The sequence below is a fragment of the Eublepharis macularius genome, chromosome 9, assembly GCF_028583425.1.
Source record: "Eublepharis macularius isolate TG4126 chromosome 9, MPM_Emac_v1.0, whole genome shotgun sequence".
Classification (NCBI taxonomy): domain Eukaryota; kingdom Metazoa; phylum Chordata; class Lepidosauria; order Squamata; family Eublepharidae; genus Eublepharis; species Eublepharis macularius.
In genome coordinates, this window is record NC_072798.1 from 6,400,810 (window position 1) to 6,424,658 (window position 23,849).

Consider the following 23,849-nt stretch of genomic DNA (forward strand, 5'->3'; position numbering starts at 1 on the left):
CTCTTCCCCAAACCCTCCCTTCTCCAGGCTGTGCCCTAAAGTCTCCAGGAATTTCCCAATCTAGAGTTGGCAACTCTATGGAGTGCTGTTTTTTGGCCATGCTTAGCAGGATATCTATGTGGAGATGTTGATGTGGCAAGTTAAAAGTACAGAATTGGCCAACGGGCGAAAGATTGGGACTGAAGATAGAGATTTGGAAAGGTAGGTGGGGAATTGCCCCAGCATCTGTTGAATGCATGTTGTGGTGGGAGAGGAAGGCAAGGCAGAGACTCCTTTGGAATATTTCAGAAAGGGTGTCGGAAGGCTGTTGAAAGCAGTCCTTGTCAGCCACTTCTCTTGAAATGTCACAGAGCTTTGTACAGGGAGTTTATTACAGTGGGGTGATGTCATAATATTTTAATAACATCTCGTCAACATGGAAGCAATAAAGAGGAGCTCAGAGTGGCATTGATCGGGAAATGGCAGGAGTTTGGGAAGTGTGTGTCAGGCAGCCAGTGGTAGAGGAGGGAATGCATCCCCCCCCCCAAGATGATGCACGTCAAAGCCCATCTTTACTCTTTTTTTTGCCAATAATGGTGTCGTCGTCTGAGCTCTCCTTATCCAGATGTGTGTCTGGAGAGAATCTGCTCGGAAACCACACGACAACGATAGGGCTTATTTTTGTTTGCATAATTTCTCGGAGAAAAGCAGGAACCTGGAAGTACCAAGAAGGCACAGTCCCTAAGTGACTCTCAAACAATTTTTTTCTCTTTTTTTCTTGGCTGCATACAGCCTCTGGAATTGGGTCAACCAGAGAATTCATCCCAGCCTGTCTCCTTCCTCGTCTGCTACTGGTCTGGACGGTGACCGTTTGATCTTTTTTGGTAGGAGTAAGTGAAGTCATTTGAAGAGCTTCTTTCCTCCCTCTGTGCATTAATGAATGACCTGAAACCTGGCACACCTCAGGTGCTAATGGATAGTTGCTGTTTTGATCCCACTGCTGCTTCTGGTAAAGTAGGAAATTGGGTGGCTTGCTGTCATTTTTGGTCAGACTTAAATGGACGCTCCACCTGAATGCGCAGCAGTCAAACCTTTCATGCTTTGACACCCGCAGTGCCGATTTGAAGACTATAAGGGCAGGGCTGATTGTGGCTTGGCGTTTAACCCTTGCCGAGGTCAACCCCCTTAGCCTTTCTCGGAATATCAGTTTCCTCCTCAGCAGGATGGTTTAATCATTTGTGCCAGGGGTGCAGCATAGCACACCCCAAAGGCTTGAAAAGCCCTCCCGGTGCCTTATTTTGACATGTAGGGTTGCCAACCTCCAGATGGGACCTGGAGATCTCCTGGAAGTACAAATGAACTCCAGAGATCAGTTTGCCTGGAGAAAGTGGCTGCTTTGGAGGGCGGACTATATGACATTACATCCCTGCCCTAAATTCCACTGTTCTCAAGCTCCACCCCAAATCACTATAAATTTCCCAACCTGGAGTTGGCAACCCTATTGACCAGACTGTTTTAGGACATCACAGCCTGACTTTCTGTAGCATGGAAAGCTCACACAGAGCACCTTCTGTGATGGAAGCATAGTTCATCCCCTGGCATTGCACAATATTCCCCCAGTGGGTGCATGTGTCTGTGCTTGCACACTCGGAGACCTATGTCCACCATCTTTTGTCCTAGGCAAATACTTTTCTTCCACGCACAAAGATTAGGCAAGGATGGAAAAGCGGCATCGAAATTGCAAACTATGAGTTTGGAAACTTGATTGAATCTCAGCTTTATAGTCTGGGAAAGTTAGGATCTGAATTTTGGCATCTAGTGATAAGTAGCCGGTTTCTAGTCTAAATTGTGTTCTATGAGTGACAATGTTCAAGACCATTTGGGGAGAAGGCATGGCTTGGGGATAGAGTGTCTGTATGGCATGCAAGAAGGCATCTCCAGCTAAAAGGCCGCAGGAGGAGGTGATGAGAAAGACCCCTGTGTGCCTGCCAAAGTAGCTAGTCCTCATCTAGATAGACGACAGGTCTAACTTAGTACTGGGCACTGTGTGACTTTACTAAGAGCCAAGCTACAAGTGACGCCTGACACAGGTTGGACACTTGTCAGCTTCCCTCAAGTTTTGATGGGAAATGTAGGCGTCCTGGTCTTGCAGCTTGGCTCTCCATTTAATTGAAGTTTACAGAAACCCACACATACACACCCAGCAGAGGGGAAAGGGGGGCGCCCGGCGAGAGCCCAACGCCTGCAATCCTTTCCCAACCGCATGTTCTCCCTCCCATAGACTGCCACTCTGTAAACTTCAATTAAATGGAGAGCCAAGCTGCAAGACCAGGACGCCTACATTTCCCATCAAAACTTGAGGGAAGCTGACAAGTGTCCATCCTGTGTCAGGCGTCACTTGTAGCTTGGCTCTAAGTTAAACTTTTCGTCTGAGAATCAAGGTGAGCTTATATAAGCGAATCCTTTTGGAAAGCCATGTTGAGAGTTCCTTTAATTCAACTGGTCCATACAACTGTTCAGACTCATGTCTTTCTGTTGTGGCTCATGAATGGAAAAACTTACTAGAAGAGGTCTAGAACTCCAAACTTGCAAGTTTGTGCTGTCCTCTGGGGCTTTTAATGATATCTGATGCTGTTGTGGCTTTGCATCGTTTTTTATTGCAATCCTAAGCAAAATTTTGTCCCAAGTTCACCAAAGTCAACGGATGACTATTTAGAAAAGGTACATGCCTCTTCTTCAGAGCTATGCTTGAGGCAGGTCACAAAGTAAAACATGATAAAATCCTTAAAAGATCCCAAATTATTAAAATTAACAAGCCATTAAAAACAGTAATTCACCAACCCTCCCACCCCAAACCCCAACTAGAGCATAAATGCGGTGCTTCAATCTTTAGGATTTTATTATGGCTCAGTGTTGAGGCTCAATATTTGTGATAGTGTAGTGTTATTTATGCATTGTGTGTGTTTTTCAGGGTTGTCATGTTGCCTCAGCAACTGGGTAGACTCACCTGCACGTGCATGCGAGAAACATGATGACATCACTTCTGGTTGTGATGTCATCATGTCACCGCCACACAGGAACTGCTCTGGTATTTGGGGAAAACTCTATGGCTTTGGCCCAAATACCAGGACGTAGGATTGTCATCCTCCAGGAGGTAGCAAAAAGTGGAGGATCACGAAAGCAGATAGCAAAAAGTTACATTAGTCGTGAAATCCTAACGAAAGGACACGCAGCCTTCCTCAGGAGGAGCATCTGACGTTTGCCTTAGTGAAGTTTGAATGGGAGCTTTTGAATACTGAAAATTATGTTGGTGAGATAACCATCTTTGAAAAAGACTCAGAAACGGGACCGCCCCCGCCCCCCATGAACCAGTCTGCCTGTCAGATGGTCTAATCCAACCTGCATGTATTCAAACCTATACTTGAATTTTGACCCTATGAACTTTTTGAGTAAACTCTAAGAAAATTGATGGACTTTAGAAGTATTAAATGTTCATAGGTGATACCATCATTGTTTTGCACTAGCACTTTATGTATAGGTCTGTATATGAAGACTGTGTGTACTAATATGTATTGAATGGCAATTTGAATTATGAAAGAACAGTAAGAATGATTTTGTAATTTTTCTAAATCTTTATTTCGTTAGGTTTTCACGACTAATGTAACTTTTTGCAGCATCCTCCAGGTAGTGGCTGGAGATCTCCCAGAATTACAACTGACCTCCAGGCCATAGAGATCAGTTTGCCTGGAGAAAATGGCTGCTTTGGAGGGTGGACTCTATGGCATTATAACCCTCTGAGCCTCTCCCCTAAACTCTGCCCTCTCTAAGCTCCACCTCACCAATCTCCAGGAATTTTCCAACCTGGAGCTGGCAACCTTATCAGGTGATGTGATAATGGCCCTTCCAGGCATACCGAAAGTGATGTCACTGCATTGTGGGTGATGTCATGATGTTGGAGGAGCCTGAAGTGACCAACAAAGTCCCCCGTTCCTTCCTCTGCTAGCCAGCCAAGTGGTGGCGTGGGGCAAGGGCTAGGGGTGGCAAACCACGCCCCCAGCGGGAGACTGGCATTCCTAGCTTTATTGTCTGTTGAGACTGGCTATATGCTGCTTTGAGTATTTTGGGAATGTGAGAGATTTTTGCATGAACTACCAAATTAAGTAAGCGCGTTCTTAAAGAGACCCGATGTTTTTGGGGTTAAGAGTGTTGGCCTAGCATTCTCAAACCCATGCTGCCTTGAAGCTCATTGAGTGACCTTGGACCAGTCACTGTCTCTCAGCCTAGCTTACCTCACAGGGTTGTTGTAAGTGCAAAAAACAGAGGAAGCTTATACTTGTGTTTCTGATGAAATTTGAATTGTAGCGAGCGTCTGTCAGTCAAAAGCCCCGGATGTTTGGAATGGCGTGTGTAATTATGGATGAACGTTCCTTTTATAGACAGCTGTTTATAGGGTAACATAACAACATATTTTATTGTTGGTGTATAAATTTGTCTAATTTGAGTGTTTCAGCTAGACTGGCAGCCAGTGATAAATCTCACAATCTAAGCTCAAACCCAACTGTGATGCCGACAGGAAGGGAAAATGTAAACTGTTGTCTGAACTATACTACTTCAGGCCAAAGATGTGCGGCTTAAATAATCCAATTCTCTTTCAGTAGAAGACGAATCTGACGACGAGAACTTGGACTCTCGAAAGGTTATACCCTGGAAATCTAGTTTGCCTTTAAGGTGCTACTGGACTCAAATCTTGCTCTCTGTTAAAAGAAGCTCCTGCATGTAGAGAGTCTGAGAGAAAATGAATCTAGATTCTCTCCTCCTGACATGCTAGTTTTCTATCGGCAGGGATATTTAGATTCTCTCCCCCTGAGATGCTAGTTTTCTATGGGCAGGGATATTTAGATTCTCTCCCCCTGACATGCTAGTTTTCTATAGGCAGAGATATTTAGATTCCCTCCCCCTGACATGCTAGTTTTCTTTGGGCAGGAATATTTGTGTTGATGGAGGAGCATTGTGACATAAATGTCCCAAAGCTCAGACACATGTTTCTAACTTCTTTTAGTTGTTTGTGGGAACCAAGCCCGAGGCGGCAACTGTGTTTGGCAGTGAGAACCTCCTATAAATATGTGTGAAGCCCTTGAGGGCCTCGGTTAATCTGCATATGTTTCAAATAATCTCTTTTGCAGATTTAGTGGGGAACAAACCTATAAAATCGTATGTATTTGTCTTGTGCTAAGTCAGGCCTTCACTTCCATTTAGCCCAGCCTTTTATTTATTTTATTTGCTTCAGGGCTGCCAGTCCCCTTGGTGGGGGCGGAAGATCCCCCATTCTCAGCCTCTGCCCCCCCCCACTCACCTGGCCGATGGGAGGAAAAGTCCCTGAGGAACGGGCCCCGGAAGCAAGAAATTGGCCCCAGTGAAGGGCAGGAGCATGCCTGCTGCGGTGTGTGGTGATGTCACTCCCGGAAGTGACATCATCACACCATACCGGGAGCATGCACACTCAGAGTGCGTGCACGAGGAATCTGCAAGGATAAGTGCTGGATTCCCCACCCTCCCACCAGGATCTGGCAACCCTAGCTTCAATTATACTCCGCTTTTCTCCCCGATAGAGTCCCAGAATGACTTATAACCTTCTCCCTTCATCTGTTTTATCCTCACAACAATCCTGTTAGGTAGGTTAGGCATGAATATGTGTGATCGGGCCAAGGTCACTGTCCAGCTCCCAGGGCAATTCGGAGATTTGACCCTCCCACATCCTAGTCTACATTCTGTATCTCACTGGTTTCCGTCACTCTCTAGTATCTCAGTCAGAAAAGAAACCTTTCCCAATACTTCCTATCTGAAATCGAACCTGGGACTTTCTGAATGCAAAACAGAGGCTGTACTTAGAAGCTACAGACCTTCTCTGAAGAGCAGTCTCCTATGTAGGTGCCTTACGAAGTCGGCCGTTTGGTCTTTCTAACTCACAATTGTGTCTGTGGACAGTGGCTCTCTGAGTTGTCGGGCAGGGAAAGTCTTTCTCAGCATCTGCCAGAGACTGAATCTGGGACCAGAGTATTGTCACCGAGCTATGGATCCTCTTGAATTATGCAACAGATACTCAAAATAATAGCCCTTGCAAGGATTCGGCATATCTGAGGACGCACCAAAGTTTCCCCCTTCTAAACCAAACAGGCCCTAAGCAAGAACATGATGGAAGGTTTGTGGAATTCCAGAGTGTGCGGAAAGTGGATAGAGAGATTTCCCTCCCTCTTCTATATATATAAAGACAAGTGTTCTGACTGACTCATCAACACCCAACCCAAACCCCTGGACCTAGAAACATGAAATTCCTTTCATGATGTAAACACCCACTAAGAAGGGATTTTAAGAATTTCGCCCCCAAGGGGATAAAAAGGGGTAAAATGTGTTTTCCCAAAGGGAGACAGCTTCCCTGTGTAGCTGGCAGGCTGCTGCCTGCTTGCGCCCCCCCCCCCGCCAGCTCAGCCACTCTTCCCTGATTGGGCCAGCCTTTCAAGGTCATTTGCATATGTGGGCTGATTGGGACTCACAACATTCCACACCTCACCCTCCCCTCGAGACAGTTGGAACACAGGGGTCATTTGCCTGTGCGGCCTGATTGGTCCTCACCCCCAACATTCTAGACAGTCTGCAGTTGCTATTGGAAGTAATTGAATGTTTCCTGAGGTAAAATGCCCCTCCCAGTCTTCCCCTCAGGGTTGCCAGTCTCCCTGTGGGGCCTGGCTTTCCTGCGTGGCTGGCAGGTGCCTGCCTGCTTGCACCCCCCTCTCTCTTATTGGTCAGCTGTGGAACTCTGTGTTCTGAGGTAAAAATCAAGTAAAGGAAACTGCAGACATTTGAAGAAAGATGGTACAAAATGCCTGAATAGGAATTTTATATAAAAGTCAGTATGGCAACTGAGTTTTTAAATGTTCATGGGGAGATGGTGCATGGACTTTCTAGAGCCATTTCGATGCGAGCCTCTCATGAACCTGCCGAAGTGCCCACCACACCAGTCCTCCCTCAGTACAGCTTCACCTCACACCTCTTGCAGTCATCACCACTTACTGCCCCCAGAAACCTTCTGGCAGACATGGTGCCAGATACTGACGCTAAAAGGAGGAAGAAACTTAGAGATGCAGGAAAGAAATCTGTACATTGTTTGAATTGAGGGAGGACTGCTTCGCACATGGGCAGTTTTATGTGGCCTGCTCCAGACTGAGTTCAGCCAGCAGCCTGGTGATCCTAGCACCTAGGGGGGACACCACCAATGAGATCTACAAAGAAGTCCTTCAGTAGAAAAAAAAGTTGTATGTATGTTTCACTTTACTTATTGCAGTACAATCTTTTTCTTTTGAGATCTCTTCAATAAATGTTACATTTTGAAATTTACTTCATTGGTTTTCGGCATCAACACGGTTCGTTTTATTCGAACACTTTTGTGAAGCTCGGGTACTATGCTATTATACTACAAAATCAACACACACACACACACACACACACACACACACACACACACACACACACACCTATAAGTATTATAACTGGATTTAAAGGAGTTAAATACCATAGCAAAGCATATGAGTATCAAGCTAGTTTTTAATATTATAACTCTCACTCAATGAGAGTGGTGGACAGTAGATTCAGCCAATCGATTCACCGTTTGCCCATGAAAGTTCTGTTTAGCCTGTAGCTCTTTGTAGACCTCGATCGGTTTGGTCTGATCCTCCATATGTTGCAGCACTCTACCTTTGAATACCAGGTGCTGCAGGATATAAAAAAATGGGAGGGATTTTAACCATCATGGCCTGCTTCAGGACTCTGTAAATGCCTCTGATTGGCCACTATGGGCACAGGAATGGAAGACCAGAAGAACCTCCTTCGTCTGATCTAGCAGAGTTCTTCTTAGGTTATGGTTCAGCCTCCCTTTTCTCAAACTATTTTGTGGTCAAGGAACATGCTACTGATCTCAATACTGTGGACTTTTGACAGTCTTTTTGATCTGCAATAGTAAAGAATCCAGTAGCACCTTTAAGACGAACCAACTTTATTATAGCATAAGCTTTCGAGAACCACAGCTCTCTTCGTCAGATGCATTTGACGAAGAGAGCTGTGGTTCTCAAAAGCTTAATGCTATAATAAAGTTGGTTCATCTTAAAGGTGCTACTGGATTCTATACTGTTTTGCAACTACAGACTAACATGGCTACGTCCTCTGGATTTATGATCTGAGAACCTGAGAAGTCTCTCAACTGCTTCCTCTTCTTTGTCAGTGAATCCCTCTCACTTCCCTGTCTAGATTAGGAAGAGCGTATTTGCTCAAAGAGTAATTAACTCGTGGATGTAGCAATAGCTACTAGTTCCGTTGGCTTTAAAAGAAGGTTAGGCAGATTCATGAAGGACAGATTTGTCAATGGCTGCCAGCCACGATAAGAAAATAAAACCTCCATGTCTGGAGTACAACATGAGCAACTTTGGTCTCCAGTCTCTACTTGTAGGTCTTTCAGGGGCATCTGTTTGTCAGCTGTTGGAAACAGGATGTTGGTCAACGGGGACCAATGGTCTGTTGTTGAACTGACAGCGTTGCCTCTAGGAGACCTGCGTAGTGAAATATGCTATGAAAATAGGGCATGCCACGTGGGTCTCTATTTTCATCTATGAAATGTTGGTGAGTATTCAGATCTCTGGTCTGTGAAAATAATAACCGTCGGGGATATCTCGTCTATTAGTTTACCTAGTACGCATTGATAAAGACTTCTTTGCTAGGACCAGAAAGCTGTTGAGTGAAACGCATGCCGTTGGTGTTTGTGAACTTGTTTTCTGTCTGAATCTTTACTGGGAGTGGGTTAGAGAGAAGCGTTGTTTGTAACCATCTTCAAAAGCATTTCCCTGTGAACTTTTTGGCAAAAACAGCCTTGAAACAAACAGGCTGCATCTTGTATGGCTACAGGCACTGTACAATTCAGTTGAAACTTATATTGGGAGTGCTTAGTTGTGGTTCTCTTCCTCCCTCTCTCAAAGGTTTTTGGCAACATGTTGCCAATGCCAGTTTTATATATCTACCACTGCCCCTATGTATCAGGGATATATCCTGTGTTTTGAACCTTTTAAGTCTCTGATCAGTCACTGTCCTTATGTGTTCCTGTTTTTGCCTTCTGGGGATGAATTATTAAAACATTGTTCACTTCGAGTGCTGAAGTTGTTGGTCCTTCTTCAGAGTTACACTCTCTCATCCAGGTTACCCAGAAGTTACATTTCTAGTAGAGTTGGTGTTGGGTGCAACTTGTTTCTAATGCACATACGTATAAATCCATGTGCATGAAGACTAATGCGCCATGCACTGCACTCCAGTGTGGTGTAGTGGTTAGGGTGTTGGACTGAGTTCTGGGTTCAAGTGAAGCTGGCTGGATAAACTTGGGCAGGTCACACTCAGTATAATGTCACAAAGTTGTGAAGATAAAAAGAGGGAGAGGCAGGCATGCCACTCATTGCTTTTGGAAGAAAGATCGGATTAAAAATGTACTAGGCAGATTGCATGTGCTACAGATGCTGAAATTATACTCTGAATTGTGATACCGTATTGTGTTTTTCGTGTAAGAGCAAGCAAGCACCACATTACCTTGAAATGAGTGCAAAATCAGTGAGTACAACATAAACCGAATCTGCATGGGTCTATTTTGCAGGCTCAGTTCCCATACTACAACATTTTTTTCTTGCACCAGGTTTGCCGCATGAGTAGTCACTCTGTCCACTGTGTGGCTTTTCCGTGGCTTTCCTGGGAATGCTTATACCATGACTTTAAAAAAAAATCCACTTTGTGGTCTGCTGTTTCCCCATGCACACCCTTTATTCCGTTCTTGGGTGTTCCCCCCTCTTCCCCCCTGTCCCATCCCCTGCCAACCCACTCCAGGCTACTCTTGTCTGTCCAGCCAATCCCTCTTTCCTCCTTTCTGTCTCCCCTCCTATCCTTTTTTCCCCTTTCTCTCTTTTTAAATGTTAAATCCAGCACAGGATCTATGAATTGCTGGTCTGAAAACCGGGAGGGGAAAGTCCCCTTTTCATTCTTTTTGCAGAGAGACTGTACCACTGAAATTGATGGACTTTTGTCAATTTCACCTCCTGGCTAAGTAGAGGAGGCTGGTCAATTTCACCCCATTTCCATTCACAGGTATCCAGAATAGAAAGTTTTTAAAACTCCTTGTTGATGGTAGACAGGTTGTCATTGACCAGCCCCTCCCCCCTGCCCAGTTCTCAACCTGAAAACCAGCCGGAATGGAGCTGCCCAAATATGCCCCCCCCCCAATGGGGCCATTTGAGAAGTACGAATGGCCACATACAAGCCGATTCCATGCCTTTTGACTCCAGGAATAGTGAGGAATTATGTCCCTGGTGCAGAAGGGGCTATAAAGTATGCCAGAGTAGAACCTACAGCATTGCCTAAAAGAGACCTAGATTGTGGTATTTGGTAAGAAAATAAGGCATGTCGTGTGGGTCTCTATTTTCATATATGAAGTGTTGGCAGGTATTTAGATCCCTAGCATGTGAAAATATTAACTGTCAGGTCCCACTCATCTATTAGTTAACCAAATCCTTTCTGCTTCAGATTTTATTCTGGTGAAACCTAGTCCCCAGAAGAGGACTAGGTTGACCTTTAATCAATGAGATTATCATTGGTCATTGTAGATGCAGTATCTGGTGTTTTCTTGCTAGATTGGAGCTGTGCCTTTGATTTGAACAGGTGACCAGTTTTACTAATAGGAATACCTGTCACTCTTTGTAGGTTACTGCTGGCTTAGTAACGTGTGCTGCATAGTTCTGTGTGTGCGCATATGCACATGTATGCACGCACACTGATTTCACAGGAAAATCTCATGGGATTTGGCCCTGCCCATGTGATGGGGTCTTTTCAGTGTTGCCCCAAGCTCTAACGCCATTGGGGTCACACTGGGGAGCCCCTTCTAGAAGTTCTGATGATCTGTGGAGTTCTTTGTCCTTTCAACGGTGCACTGTGGCCTCTGCTTGCCTACGGCCCTTCACTTCTTTGACTTCCACAGCAAAAAGATGCTCTGTGACACAGGTAGTGTAGGTGGGGCTTTCTTGACAAGAACAGGTGGGACTATATAAAACATGTAGCCTGGGGTGCTTTTTGCCAGGAAGCTTGTGCCCACACAGTGATCTATAATGACTCATTGCATAAACAGTGCCAGAAGGGGTTTTAATTTTTTTTTTGAAGGCCGTGTATGTGTACAGAAAACAAGGGACAAAGCGAGATTTTTGCATATTGTTTTGCTATGCTTTTCATAGATGAGATCAATCTAGGAGAGCGGTATGGACTTTTTGCTTTAGCATGTTGAAAACCAAGGACAGGGCTGGCATCAGTGGTTGGGTATCTGCCCATATCCGCAGCTTAGTAGACCACTTGTCTTTAATCAGAGCATAGTGGTTAGGCTGCAAATCAGCATTCAGCTGGTTTGAATCCCACTACTACCATGAGATCAGTAAGTGGCCTTGGGTAAACCGTTTCTCTCAGCCCCATCTTTCCAACCGTATTGTGAGGATAAAAATAACACTGAGTTTGTTCACCCCTCTGAATGGGGCACTAATCTGTCTTTCCCCACAATACAGCTAGGGAGCTGGGGCTGAGAGGAGTGGCTTGCCCAAGGCCATCTGCTGAGCTCCTGGCAGTAGAGGGATTTGAACCAGCAGAGTGCTGATTTGCAGCCCAACCACTTACCCAAGGACACCTGCTGAGCTCATGGCAGTAGTTGGATTCGAACCAGCAGAGTGCTTATTTGCAGCCCAATCACTTACTGAAGGCCACCTGCTGAGCTCATGGCAGCAGCTGAGCTCATCAAGTGCTGTTTTACAACCCCACCACTTAACCATGCTTCTGTAGCATAGATTCGTGAACAGATGATCTAAACAGTAAAGAGTCCAGTAGCACCTTTAAGACTAACCAACTTTATTGTCGCACAAGCTTCTGAGAACCACAGCTCTCTTCGTCAGTTTGCATCTGACGAAGAGAGCTGTGGTTCTCGAATGCTTGTGCAACAATAAAGTTGGTTAGTCTTAAAGGTGCCGCTGGACTCTTTATTATTTGGTGTAGTGGTTAAGAGCCAGTTTGGTGTAGTGGTTAAGAGTGTGGGACTCTAATCTGGAGAGCCGGGTTTGATTCCCCACTCCTCCACTTGAAGCCAGCTGGGTGACCTTGGGCTAGTCACAGTTCTCTGGAGCTCTCTCAGCTCCACCCACCTCACAGAGTGTTTTGTTGTGGGAATAATGGTAACATACTTTGTAAACCACTCTGAGTGGGTGTTAAGTCATCCTGAAAGGCGGTATATAAATCGAATGTTGTTATTATTATTATTGTTTTGCAACTACAGACTAACGTGGCTAATTCCTCTGGATCTATGATCTAAACAGACATTGAAAAGAAGCATTATAGAGAAGAGATGTGTTTTAAGGTGGATTATAATGAACTATCTAGCTGATATTTTATTCTGCCTGTCCTACAGGCAGGAGCTCAGAGTGGCAGACGTGGCCTTCTGTTAACTTTATCCTCACAACAGCCCTGTGAGGTAGGTTGAACTGGGAGGGAGTGACTGACCAATGTCATCCTGCAGGCTTCTTGTGGCCATAAACAAAGGGTTTCCTGTGGTCACACAGACCTCCCTAACCCCACGTGGTGCTTGCCAATGTGGCACTCTTAACCTTTCAAAATGGTTTCCTGAATAGAACTAGTTGTTGATTTTTCCATCAATGCAATAGCTGTTATATCAGAACACATACACAATATACATTTTCCTAGCAGAAGAGCGCCTGATGAAAACAAAGCAGGTTGCAGCAGATTCTTTTTGGAAGAAATGCCTTTTTCGCGTAGCGCCTCAGAACCACCTCCCTCCTTCTCTGCCTGAGGCGAAGAATAGCTAAAATAGTTGATCGGTTACCTGCCAGAGATGGGCCGATAAAACCGATCTTGAGGTTCCCATTTGTGTTCACCGCGTGTCTGGGCTCCCTGTGTGGCAGAGTAGAAGAGAAACCTCTGGTGCTCTAGACAGAGACTCCAGCGGGCTGTTTCTTGATGTGGGGAGCTGTGTTAGGAACACACATTTTGAAAAAAGAAACCCATAAGAACAGGGATCTAATTCAAGGCAGATTTTGGCAGGCTCTGGTTACACATAAGAATGCCTGCTAGGAATCTGAGGCAAGATTTGTGGTGGCAGGCGATATGGCTTCCTTTCCCTGCAGTATGCCCAAATTAAGTTTTGTGGGCCAATGGATCGATTCTGTTGAAGTGTACAGCCTTCTCTAGGAGCAGCAACCGAGGTTTATAGGAGTGGTACTTGAATGAAAGTGTATGAATTTTGGAATCCTTGTCAGCTGGAACACCATCTTTGATACAGAAACATGACCACAAATGGAGCAAGGCTACCACTCCATAGTCTTGGCGTGTGACAGAGCTCCTGAGCAATTTAGGATAAGAGCCCTGAGATCTGGACAAATGTTGTTTGGGGGTGGGCAGCTGCTACTTTCTCCCTGGGCATCCTGCTCCTGGGGAGCTGCTCTTGAGAAAGCCGCCGTGTCAGTGAAGCTTCAGCCCAGGGAGAAAGTAGCAGCTGCCTGCCCCCAAACTATCGTTGGGAGCCCTCTTGTCCCGCAGGCTTGTGACTGGAGGAACGATTTGCAAAAGCTGCTGCTGCCGCCGGCTTTCTCTGGCTCTTCAGGCAGCGATTCTAACAGAGAGGGGAAGGACACTCGGACTTCACTTCCCAGGAAAACTTGCAAAAATGATCAAGTGTTCTCCACGTGAAAAACGTCACTTGTAGCTTGGCTCTCAGTCAGCTGTGATGGGAGAGAAGTTTTTCTTCTGCAGTCCCAGTGATGGCGGTTGTTCAACAGGTGCAGACGGAAGGTACGCCTTGCCTTTTGGGGTGTTTAATTTGCCCCACCTAGTCAAACTGTTCCTTCTTCTGAAGTGATGATAAATATTCACTAATGAGGCTAAGCAATTACATTGCTGTCGTTGGGTCTGCTGGGGAACTGTTGACGGTGCTGCGACATCTGTATGTGCAAACAAAGCCTGATTCTGAGGAAGCGCCTTTGCACCTGGTTGCTCCTATTGAAGTCTCAGGATCATGCCTGGCGAGGGTGTTTCGTGCAAGTCTGAGGAGAAGGGATAAAAAAGTTTTTTATCCATACTCTCTCCAGATGTATTTTATTGCCGTTGCAAGCTGCAGCTTTGCAAAAGCGGACTGTAAAACATCTTGTTTAAATATCCGTTTGCGCAAACAAACAGTCCAAGCGGCAGAACTGCCAGACGAGGCCAACTTTGCCGCTCGCCGCATTGCTTTTGGCACATTCTGATTCTGGGCAGCCCCAAAATATTCATATATTCAGCTGCGTGTTTTCAAATGTGGAGGAAACATTTTAACGTTATTTCGACAGGGAAGGGCTGATTTGCACAGCCAGCAAAATCACGTGGTAAATCCTTTAGTAGATGAGTCGATTCCGATGACAGCTGGGTGGGTTACGTTTTTTTTTTTAATGTTAGCACCTCGTGTAAAATCTCCGCGCTCGTGGCAAAGTAGCATATCCCAGTGAAGATTAAGCTGGAACACTTTTCCATGCAAAGCTTCATCGGGCCTCTGAGGTTGCTAGAAATCCAATATGGGAGAAAGCCGTTCTGGCAGGCGTTCTGGGTCTGCGGCTGCTAAACATCCTTTATTTTAAGAGATGTCACTTTGGTTAAAAGCTTGTCCTGCAGATAAAATATATGCCACAGATTTCTTTTTAAAAAGGAACAAACCGGTCCAAAAAGAAGCCAATGCTTGAATAACGCAGTCAATAAGTTTATAAAAGAGCAGAATAGAGGTTTCCCCCAATATTATCTGCCAAGCTGATAATATTTTTACCCCACCCTTTCTCCAAGGAGCTGAGTGCCACCTACAAGGTTATCTTTTCCTTTTTTTTATGCGCACAAGAACCCTGCGAGGTTGATTAGTCCGAGAGATAGCAACTGGCCCAGCTCACTCAGTGAGCTTCATGGCTGAGTCGGAAGCTGATCCCAGGTTCCTCCCGTTTCTTTGCCACACACGAACCACTATAGTCCTGTTCTAAAAAACCTAGGGGCATCAGCAAATCAAACTCCGATTTTAACAAGCTTGGGAAGGAATTTGAAAGCAAATGCTAAGTTTTTTTTAAAAAAGCTTTTATGCTTGAACCCAGTTCCATCTGAAGGCTGGAAAGTAAATTTACAAGCGCTATTTTTTTCTTGTTGCTTAATTTTATTGATGCCTACTGAGCAGCTGAATTCTTGCAAAGAGTGTTGCTTGGCCAGCTCAGGTCTTGCAAAGCTAATATACCACCGGCATCATTTAAAATCCATCAGTGAAGACCTAAACTGTAGGTGACACCATCTGAACAGCAAGCAAATTACAAGGAAGCTGTTAAGCCTGGCAGGAAAACTAGTCCTTCAAGTGATGGTCTGTGTTGCGGGGGGAGGAATTGACTTCTTTAACATTGGAGATAACCACAGGTTAGCAGCAGTGATCCAAGGGGACAAGGCAGCCAGATTCTCCCCCTGCTAGCCTGTAGAAGGAAGCAAGACAGTGGGTGAGCTCATACTTACTCGAGGCACCCACACAGGCTTATTACAGCTATCGGCAGGCCACTTACAGTCAATCACCCTTACCACTGCCAAGCCTGGAATTGTTTCTCAGCGGGAGACCTCTGTCAACAGAAGTGCAAAGCATTCCATTAGAGTTTACTAACGTCGTTTCTCTTTTCTGACTTCTGGACCTCTTCTGAGAATAATAGCAATTTTATTATTATTTTTAAGGTCTCTGTTGGATACAGGGGGACCAAGGAGGGGAGGGACAGAAGCACAGAAGTCCCAAAGGGATGATTTCTGCATGCCGCACGGTTGACCTTCTTTCTGAAGATGACATGGTTTTCAGCTCTTTTTCAATGTGAGACAGTCAACCCCTCACCCATTGATTCGGCCATGTCTCAAATCAGGTGCACGATGGTTGCTATTAATCATTTCGTTTGGAGGGAGAAAGGTGGGATAGAAAAAACTCTAAATCGAATAATTTCAGGCAGCAACTGCTGGGAAAAAATCTAGAGTGCAATTGCCGGGAGGAGTAGCAGGGTCATATTATTCATAAAGCTGACTAGGCTGAAGCCTTGGGGCCCCACAGGGATTAGGGGCCTGTCATTTTTTTTTTTTTTTGCTGAGGCATACCCCCGCATAAATTACAATTAGAGGTGGGCACGAACTGGGAAAATGGCGCTTTGTTGCGGTTTGTCGATTTCAGGAACCACAAACTGCCGTGAACTTGCCCGGTTTGCAAACTGGTTCATTTGGTTCATTGGTTCGTCATTTCCAGGTCTGCAGAAAGCACATTCCCCCACCCTGATGCCTAGGTTACAGATTGATTGCTGCCAGATTGTCTGCAGTGACGAACCGAAAAATGAACCATACGAACCGCTCTAAAAATCATAGCAGTTTGTCGTGGTTTGCCAGAAATGGGCTTTGACAAACCGGTGGTTCGCGAACCCAAAACCAGCCCAGTTCGTGACAAACTTTGGTTCGTAGTTTGGTTCATGCCCATCTCTAATTACAATTAATTGATTCTCTTATATAACCTCTATTAATAAGATAATTAACTGCTTCCTTATTGAAGTGAAACAAATTGTCTCTTATATTAAGACAATTATTCCTAAATTATATATTTTTAATAAATAATAAAAACTTTATTCACTTCAAAATATTACAATATTGAATAATTGTACCCCCAAAATGTGCTTTCCTGAAGAGTTCTACTTGCACGATAAAAATATTAAAAAATTGTGAATAGAATTTTTCAGGAGACCCTCAAAATGGATATAAGGTTATACAGGGCTTTTTTTCTGGGAAAAGAGGTGGTGGAACTCAGTGGGTTGCCCTCGGAGAAAATGGTCACATGGCTGGTGGCCCTGTCCCCTGATCTCCAGACAGAGGGGAGTTTAGATTGCCCTCTGTGCAACGGCGTAGAGGGCGATCTAAACTCCCCTCTGTCTGGAGATCAGGGGGCGGGGCCACCAGCCATGTGACCATTTTCAGAAGTTTCCGGAACTCCGTTCCCCTGCGTTCCCCCTGAAAAAAAGCCCTGAGGTTATGTACTACGGTCTAGCACTTACCGTACCACGATCAGGCTGTCAGCTGTAGTGGGATGAAAGACTGAAGTGCCAGAGGCGGCCCGAAATACCTGAAAGCCTAGGGGCCCAGCCATGGGTTGATATGGCCCTGAGGAGTAGATGGGTCAGTGTTTTGGCCCAATATAAAGCAGAGGCAGAGGATCAGGGACAAACATCTGCAACTCTACTTTTTTGCTTCAAAGGTCCCACAGCTTCGTGACTGATGCATGTTTTACACATAGATGGTATGAAATCTAATTCCCAGCAGTGCCAGCTCTCCAGTATAATGTACCCTTTCCTTGCAAGTCAGGAATAGGGTACTCACTCAGGTTCATGCTCTTAGATTCACTCAGCAGAGATGGGTGCTTTCAAAGCAACATCCGTTTATTAGCAAGAAGATACAGAGATGGGAGCAACTGGTTTCAGGACATGGGAGCTCATGCAATCTACAATTCCTGCTAACAAACTGAACTTACTAAGCAGGGACTCCACACCGTGAAACTAAACCAACACACGTAAATATCAGAGGGAGGGAAATGGACTGTTCCATTGTACCGTATGCAATAAATACACCACATCCCGTATCAAATATTGGGGGAGATTTTTCTCTGCTAGAGAGCTGCAGCCAGTCTGAGTAATCAGTCCTGTGTTGATTGCTGATCTGCCTTGCTATAAGGTAGCCTCGTATGTTCATAACTTCATAACTTGTTCATAACTTCATAACTTCATAACTTGCTATAAGGTAGCCTTGTATGTTCATAACCTCGTATGTTCATAACTTGCTATAAGGTAGCCTCGTATGTTCATAACGGTGCAGTGCGCTTTTTCAGTTTCGCTCGATTATTTAGCCCTGACCATAGTCTAGGTCACGCATGCAGTAGGAGGTAGCAGAATGGAATGTACCATTTCAGACTTCAAAGGATGGGTCACACTTTAACATTTCCCCCCCTATATCAAAATCTCATGATCGAAAAATAGTACGGCTGGAAGTGTGTTGGAGCAGAACTTCTCCTAAACCCACTAATTTTTTTTTTTTTGGCATGGTATTATTTATATAAGGACCATTCAAAGAGATCTTCCCGTATCTGCAGTGGTTCAGTCTGCCAACTCAATATTTTTCTGCTTTGTTCTCCTGCATGCAAAGACTGGAACCGGGGAAGCTCACGTCTGATCTGTCAACAAGTAGTCAAGCACCATGTGAAAGCTGGTACATTTGTGTGTGTGTATGTGTGTGTGTGTTGTGTGCCGTCAAGTTGCCGCCAACCTATGGTGATCCTATGAATGAAAGACCTCCAAAACATCCTATCATTAACAGACTTGCTCAGATCCCGCAAACTGGAGGACGTGGCTTCTTTTATTGAGTCCAGCCATCTCATTTTAGGTCTTCCTCTTTTCCTACTGCCTTCCACTTTCCCTGGAATTATTCACTTTTCCAGAGAATCTTGTCTTCTCATGATGTGACCAAAGTATGATAGTCTCAGTTTTGTCATTTTAACTTCCAGGGAGAATTCAGGCTTGATTTGATCTAGTGCCCACTTATTTGTCTTTTTGGCCATCTGAAGTATCCACAAAACTCTCCTCCAGCACCACATTTCAAATGAATCAATTTCATTCCTGTCAGCTTTCTTCACTGTCCAGCTTTCACATCCATACAGAGCAATGGAGCCTGCTACAAACTCTTGGCATGGTGCCCTACCTGCATACAGCCCCTTCCAGGCATTCAGTTTCGTGAGTTATAGAAGAAAAAATGTATTTTATTTCTGAAACAAGCTAAATATCCGGGTGAAATATTATTCATGTGAACCTCCAGCTCAAAGGAACATCAGGCAGAATTTCTCCTTTGCTTGCACAAGTTTCAAAGTTCAACCCCTGGTGCTTCTAATTAACATGTTGCAAAAAGCAGAGGTTTTGGAAGAAGACCCTTCTCTGTCTGAGATCCGTGAGAGTGGCTGCCATTTGAAGCAGATGAGCCAAGGGCTTGATTTGCTGGGAGTTGAGTTTATGTGGGCCTTGCAGAAGCCTACCCATTATGGCCTGGATTCTGTCCCTGGTTTTTCCCTGCCCTCTGGTCTATCCACTTTGGAGGCATCTCACCACTGTAGACTGCATTGTGTCAACTGTGCATTTCAACAGGGTTACCTAATGTGGTGCCCAGGGGTGCCATGGTGCCCACCCGTAGTAGTAGCAGTAGTAACAATTACAACAATGACAATAATCGATTTATGTACCACCCTTCAGGACAACTTAACATCCCACTCAGAGCAGTTTACAAAGTGTGTTATTGTTATCCTCACAACAATCAGCCTGTAAGTACAGGACAGGTCCAAGGAGATACCACTTTGCTCAATGTGTCATTAAACTGGGAGTTTGCTGCCAGTGGCGACAATGATGGACTCCAGCACGGGTGGCTTTAAAAGGGATTCGGATGGCTTCGTGCTGCTGTGGCGAGTAAAGGAAATTTCCATATAAATGTCTGAAAATGGTAAACTCCTGAAACACTGTGGTAGGAGGCAATGCCGTGGTTGGGTGGCTTGGCCTGTTCGTGGTCCTCCTGGGCAACTAGTTGGCTACTGTGTGAAATGGGGTGCTGGATGAAATGGCCTGATCCTGCCGGGCTCTTCTTATATTCTAGTAAATAAAGGGACTACAGGTGGAGACATGGATCCAAGCCCCGGCTTCCCGTCCTACCTGTTTAGTGGGCAGTCCCGCACTAACAGTGAAATCCTAAGCAGGGTTACTCCGGTCTAAGCCCATTGATTTCAGTGGTCTTAAGCAGGAGTAACTCTGTTCAGGATTTCACTGTTAGTGACCTAAGCAGACAAAACTGGCCAAATGCTTCCAAGTGGGTACGACGACGCAAAGTCAGCAACGATCGCCCTGCAGTCTCCGCGTTCTGTGTGTGATTTATCCTGCATGGAAACTCTCTCCCGAGCTCAGTGAGTCATTGGCCTGTAGCAGGAGGTTGGCTAGTCTAGAATTAAACAGGCCCTGGAGGTTTTCAGCCAAGGAGTGCACATTCAAGCGTGCTGAAGCTTGCTTTTCAAATTTTTGTGTTTGCAGTGATCTGTTTATTGCTCTAAGCCTGCTGGAAAAAGGCCATCCAGGCACGATCTCTTTCTGAGCAAAGCTTCCACCTGGTTGTAAGTTAAATGGACTTTGCTCCGGTGAGAAAACACTCTTTGTTCGTGTCTCAAGCCCGAGTTTCTCTCTCTCTGTGTTGGTTTCCAAAGGAAAGCTCTGTCCATGGTAATCAGGGATTATTAAAAAGAAACGGGGAAGGGGGGGGGAATGTTTAGCTGAGATTAAGGAAGATAGTGTAGCTGAGCTTGGTGCTGAATTGCAGCAGAGCGAATCTCTTGCTGGGAGCCTGCCTTGTCGGCGTCCTGCGTCTGCCTCCCCATCCCTGCTGCAGAGCAGAGGAAGAGGAAGGCAGCCTTGGATTAATGCCGGCGGTGTTTCATTAAGGGCCGGGGTCTGTATCTCCAGCTGGCCCCAAGATGAACTCTAGGAAGGGGAGATGTGGGGGCCACAGTGCATTAACAGGACACAGGGAGAGGCATAGAGCATCTGCTTCGCATAGAAAAAGTCCCCGATTTAATCCCTAACCTCTCCAGCATCAAGTAGTAGGTAAGAACATAAGAGGAGCCCTGTGGGATCCAGCCACTGGCCCATCTAGTCTAGCATCCCGTTTCACGTAATGGCATAGAGGCTTAGACTTGCCCCATGCTGTTGAATCCCAGTACCTGTATTCAGAGGATTGCAGCTTCTGAATATGAAAGTTCGTTCGTTCGTTCGTTCGTTCGTTCGTTCGTTCGTTCGTTCGTTCGTTCGTTCGTTCGTTCGTTCATTTTATGTCATTTATAGTCCGCCTTTCTCGCTGAGACTCAAGATGGATTACACAGTGTGAGATTAGTGCAGTCAATTTCAAGGACATTTCCATAAACAATGCCATAGGATAAATAGATACAAGTTCACAGAGATGTAATATTAGAAAGAATCTAATACAGAGTTGAAGAAATGCTGAAACACAGCATAAGCAATTCTAGGGCTGACATTTGACCACATGAAGTAGCTCATAGGAGCACATATTTAAGAGAACAGGTAGTATATAAGGCAACATAGTGGTGAAGTCTATGGTTCTTAACTCATTAGTGAAGCATCTGAGAGCCCCTCCCTACAATACAAAAGCCTTTCTGAATAATTTGGTTTTGCATTGTTTTTGGAAAGCTAGGAGAGTGGGGGCTCTCCTGAGCTTCTCGGGCAGGCTGTTCCACAGGGTGGGGGCCACCACAGAGAAAGCCCGCATACAAGCTGCTGTTGATTTTGTCCATGTGCAGGCTGTCACCTGCATGAGACCCTGTTCAGATGAGCAAAGCTGCCATGGGGCAACACAGGGAGGGTCCTATAGGTATGCTGGGCCAAGGCCATGAAGACCTTCCTATGTGATAACCAATACTGTGAACTGAGCATGGTAGGTGATAGGTAGCCAATGGAGTGATTGCAGAATGGGGGTGATGTTCATGCTCCTGCTCACTCCTGATAGCAGTCGCACTGAAGCATTTTGCACCAATTGGAGTTTCTGTGTTGTCACCATGGCCAGTGACAGACATATCCTCTGTGAATGTGTTATGTGCCCTTTTTCAGGTGATATGCAAGTCTACCGTAAAACTTGGAGGGCTGCTACCATTCAGATTAAACAGTAGTAACCTGGATAGACCAAGAATCTGTCTCATTAGCCCTGGACAGTGATTATGGACTCAGTTATATGCTTTATGGAGAGTGAGCTGTGAACATGGCACGTTCTTGGCAAATCTTAACTCTGAGATTCTTTGTTTGTACACTAATTTATGCTTACACTTTGCCACACTTTATTAGACATACTGTAAGTCCATGTAACCGATAGTTGTTATTTAAAACCTCTTAAATTATTGTCAACGTTGGCTGTGATGTGTATTGGTGATATCTTTCTTAGAATCTTTGATTGGAATGAATAAGTATATTCATTCCATTGTACATAGTATTGTGTCTTGAATTTCAGCAGTTAGTAAGTTACGGTGGGTTTTCTCCTCAATGGTTTGCCTGTGGTGACTCACCACACAGTGGTTAAGTGGTTATCTGCAAATCAGCACTCTGCTAGTTTGAATCCCACTACTACCATGAGCTCAGTAGGTGGCCTTGGGTCAACCACTCCTCTCAGCCCCAGCTCCTCAGTTATATTGTGGGGATAATAATAACACTGACTTGTTCATCACTCTGGGTGATGGACAGTGGTATATAAGAGCAGTTGTTGTAGTGGTGGTTGCTATTATTCCCATCTTAGAGAAGAGCTTTCCCCCTGGCCCGATGTGAAGTTATCCCTTCAATGACCATAGAAATATAGAAAGATCCCATACGAGGACAGACGCTGCTGTTGCTCCATTGGTGAAGTGGAATCACTTATTCATATGTTCTTTCGCTGCCCTTTCCATCAAGTCTATAGGGACAAGTTTATTTAATTACTCTGAGGGCCAAGCTATAAGTGACGAATGACACTTGAACGGCAAGTGTATTTCTCCCTGTTCACTTGCCCTCCACTCAATCCACTTTCCGTTCAAGTGTTGTTTGTCACTTGTAGCTTGGCCCTTAGACAGACCAATTGCAGAGGCAAATAAGGCCTGCCTGGAGAAACTCCTAATTGATGAAAATCCAACTATCTCCAGGAAAATAGCGAAATTCTATCTCCATTTGGTTAAGTTCTATAATAAAAAGTACATAGTCTGTCCTGCCCTTTTTACGATTATAACTATTTTAACATCAGTGTTTTAAATATTAGAATTATTGCGGTTCCCAGAGAACTATATACATTTTAAGATATGATCTTAAATGCAAAATGTATTTTTCTATGTCCTTTACGCTTTTACGCTGGATTTAACTATTTTATTGACTGTTAAGGATGTATTGCCATTGCAATGGTCTCTGACCGCAAATAAATCCATTCATTCATTGTTGCTATTATTATTGTTGTTATTGTTATGGAGGGACAGCAGGCACAAGCGTGCAGGCCCTGTCTCCACCTCCATTTGATAGCTGAGTTATCTGAACTATGCAAACATGCAGAGGAAGTGTCTGTCTGTAAGCTGCCTCCCTGTGATCCGCTACATTTAGGAAGTACCTACATTAAGGAAGGGAGCACACACACAGGTACATGCAGATTATTCTGTGATTGCATGGAAGCAGGGCCAGCGTGCTTATGCCCGCTCTCTGTGTGCAATCAGTTGGTGCTCAGGTGTGCGGTCCTCTGTAGATGGCTAGTATAAGGCAGCTCAGAGGTAAAGCTTTGCATGCCGAAGGTCCCGGGTTCAGTCTGTGGCCTCTCAAGCTAAAAGGATCAGGTGATGTGGAAAGCCTCCACCTGAGACAGTGGAGCTGCTACCAACCAGAGTAGACAATGATGACCTTGATGGGTCGATGGTCTGATCCAGTTTAAAGCAGCTCCCGTGTTGCTCCTGTGTTGGTAGTTCTTCTAAAAATAGCCTGGCAAATGGGAGAGAAACTGGATGTCGGGTCTCCATGAGATTCATCTTATTTTTTGTTAAACTGTTGCTGAGACCATATCACGTGTGTAAATTCTTTCCTGTATTTTAACAACACTCTTGCATATTAAAAAACATCATATCATGGAATAGGGTCTTAACACCAAGAACAACAACTGTG

General features: G+C 45.0%; 1 protein-coding gene across 1 annotated transcript in view; it reads left to right on the forward strand.

The window, feature by feature from the left end:
* The first annotated feature begins 790 nt into the window (after window positions 1-790).
* Window positions 791-23,849, forward strand: part of PLXNA4 (plexin A4) — a 749,270-nt gene continuing 726,211 nt past the window's right edge. Inside the window, exon 1 of the mRNA XM_054988198.1 lies at window positions 791-863. The gene's annotated coding sequence lies outside the window, so the exon portion shown is untranslated. The remainder of the gene's footprint in view (window positions 864-23,849) is intronic.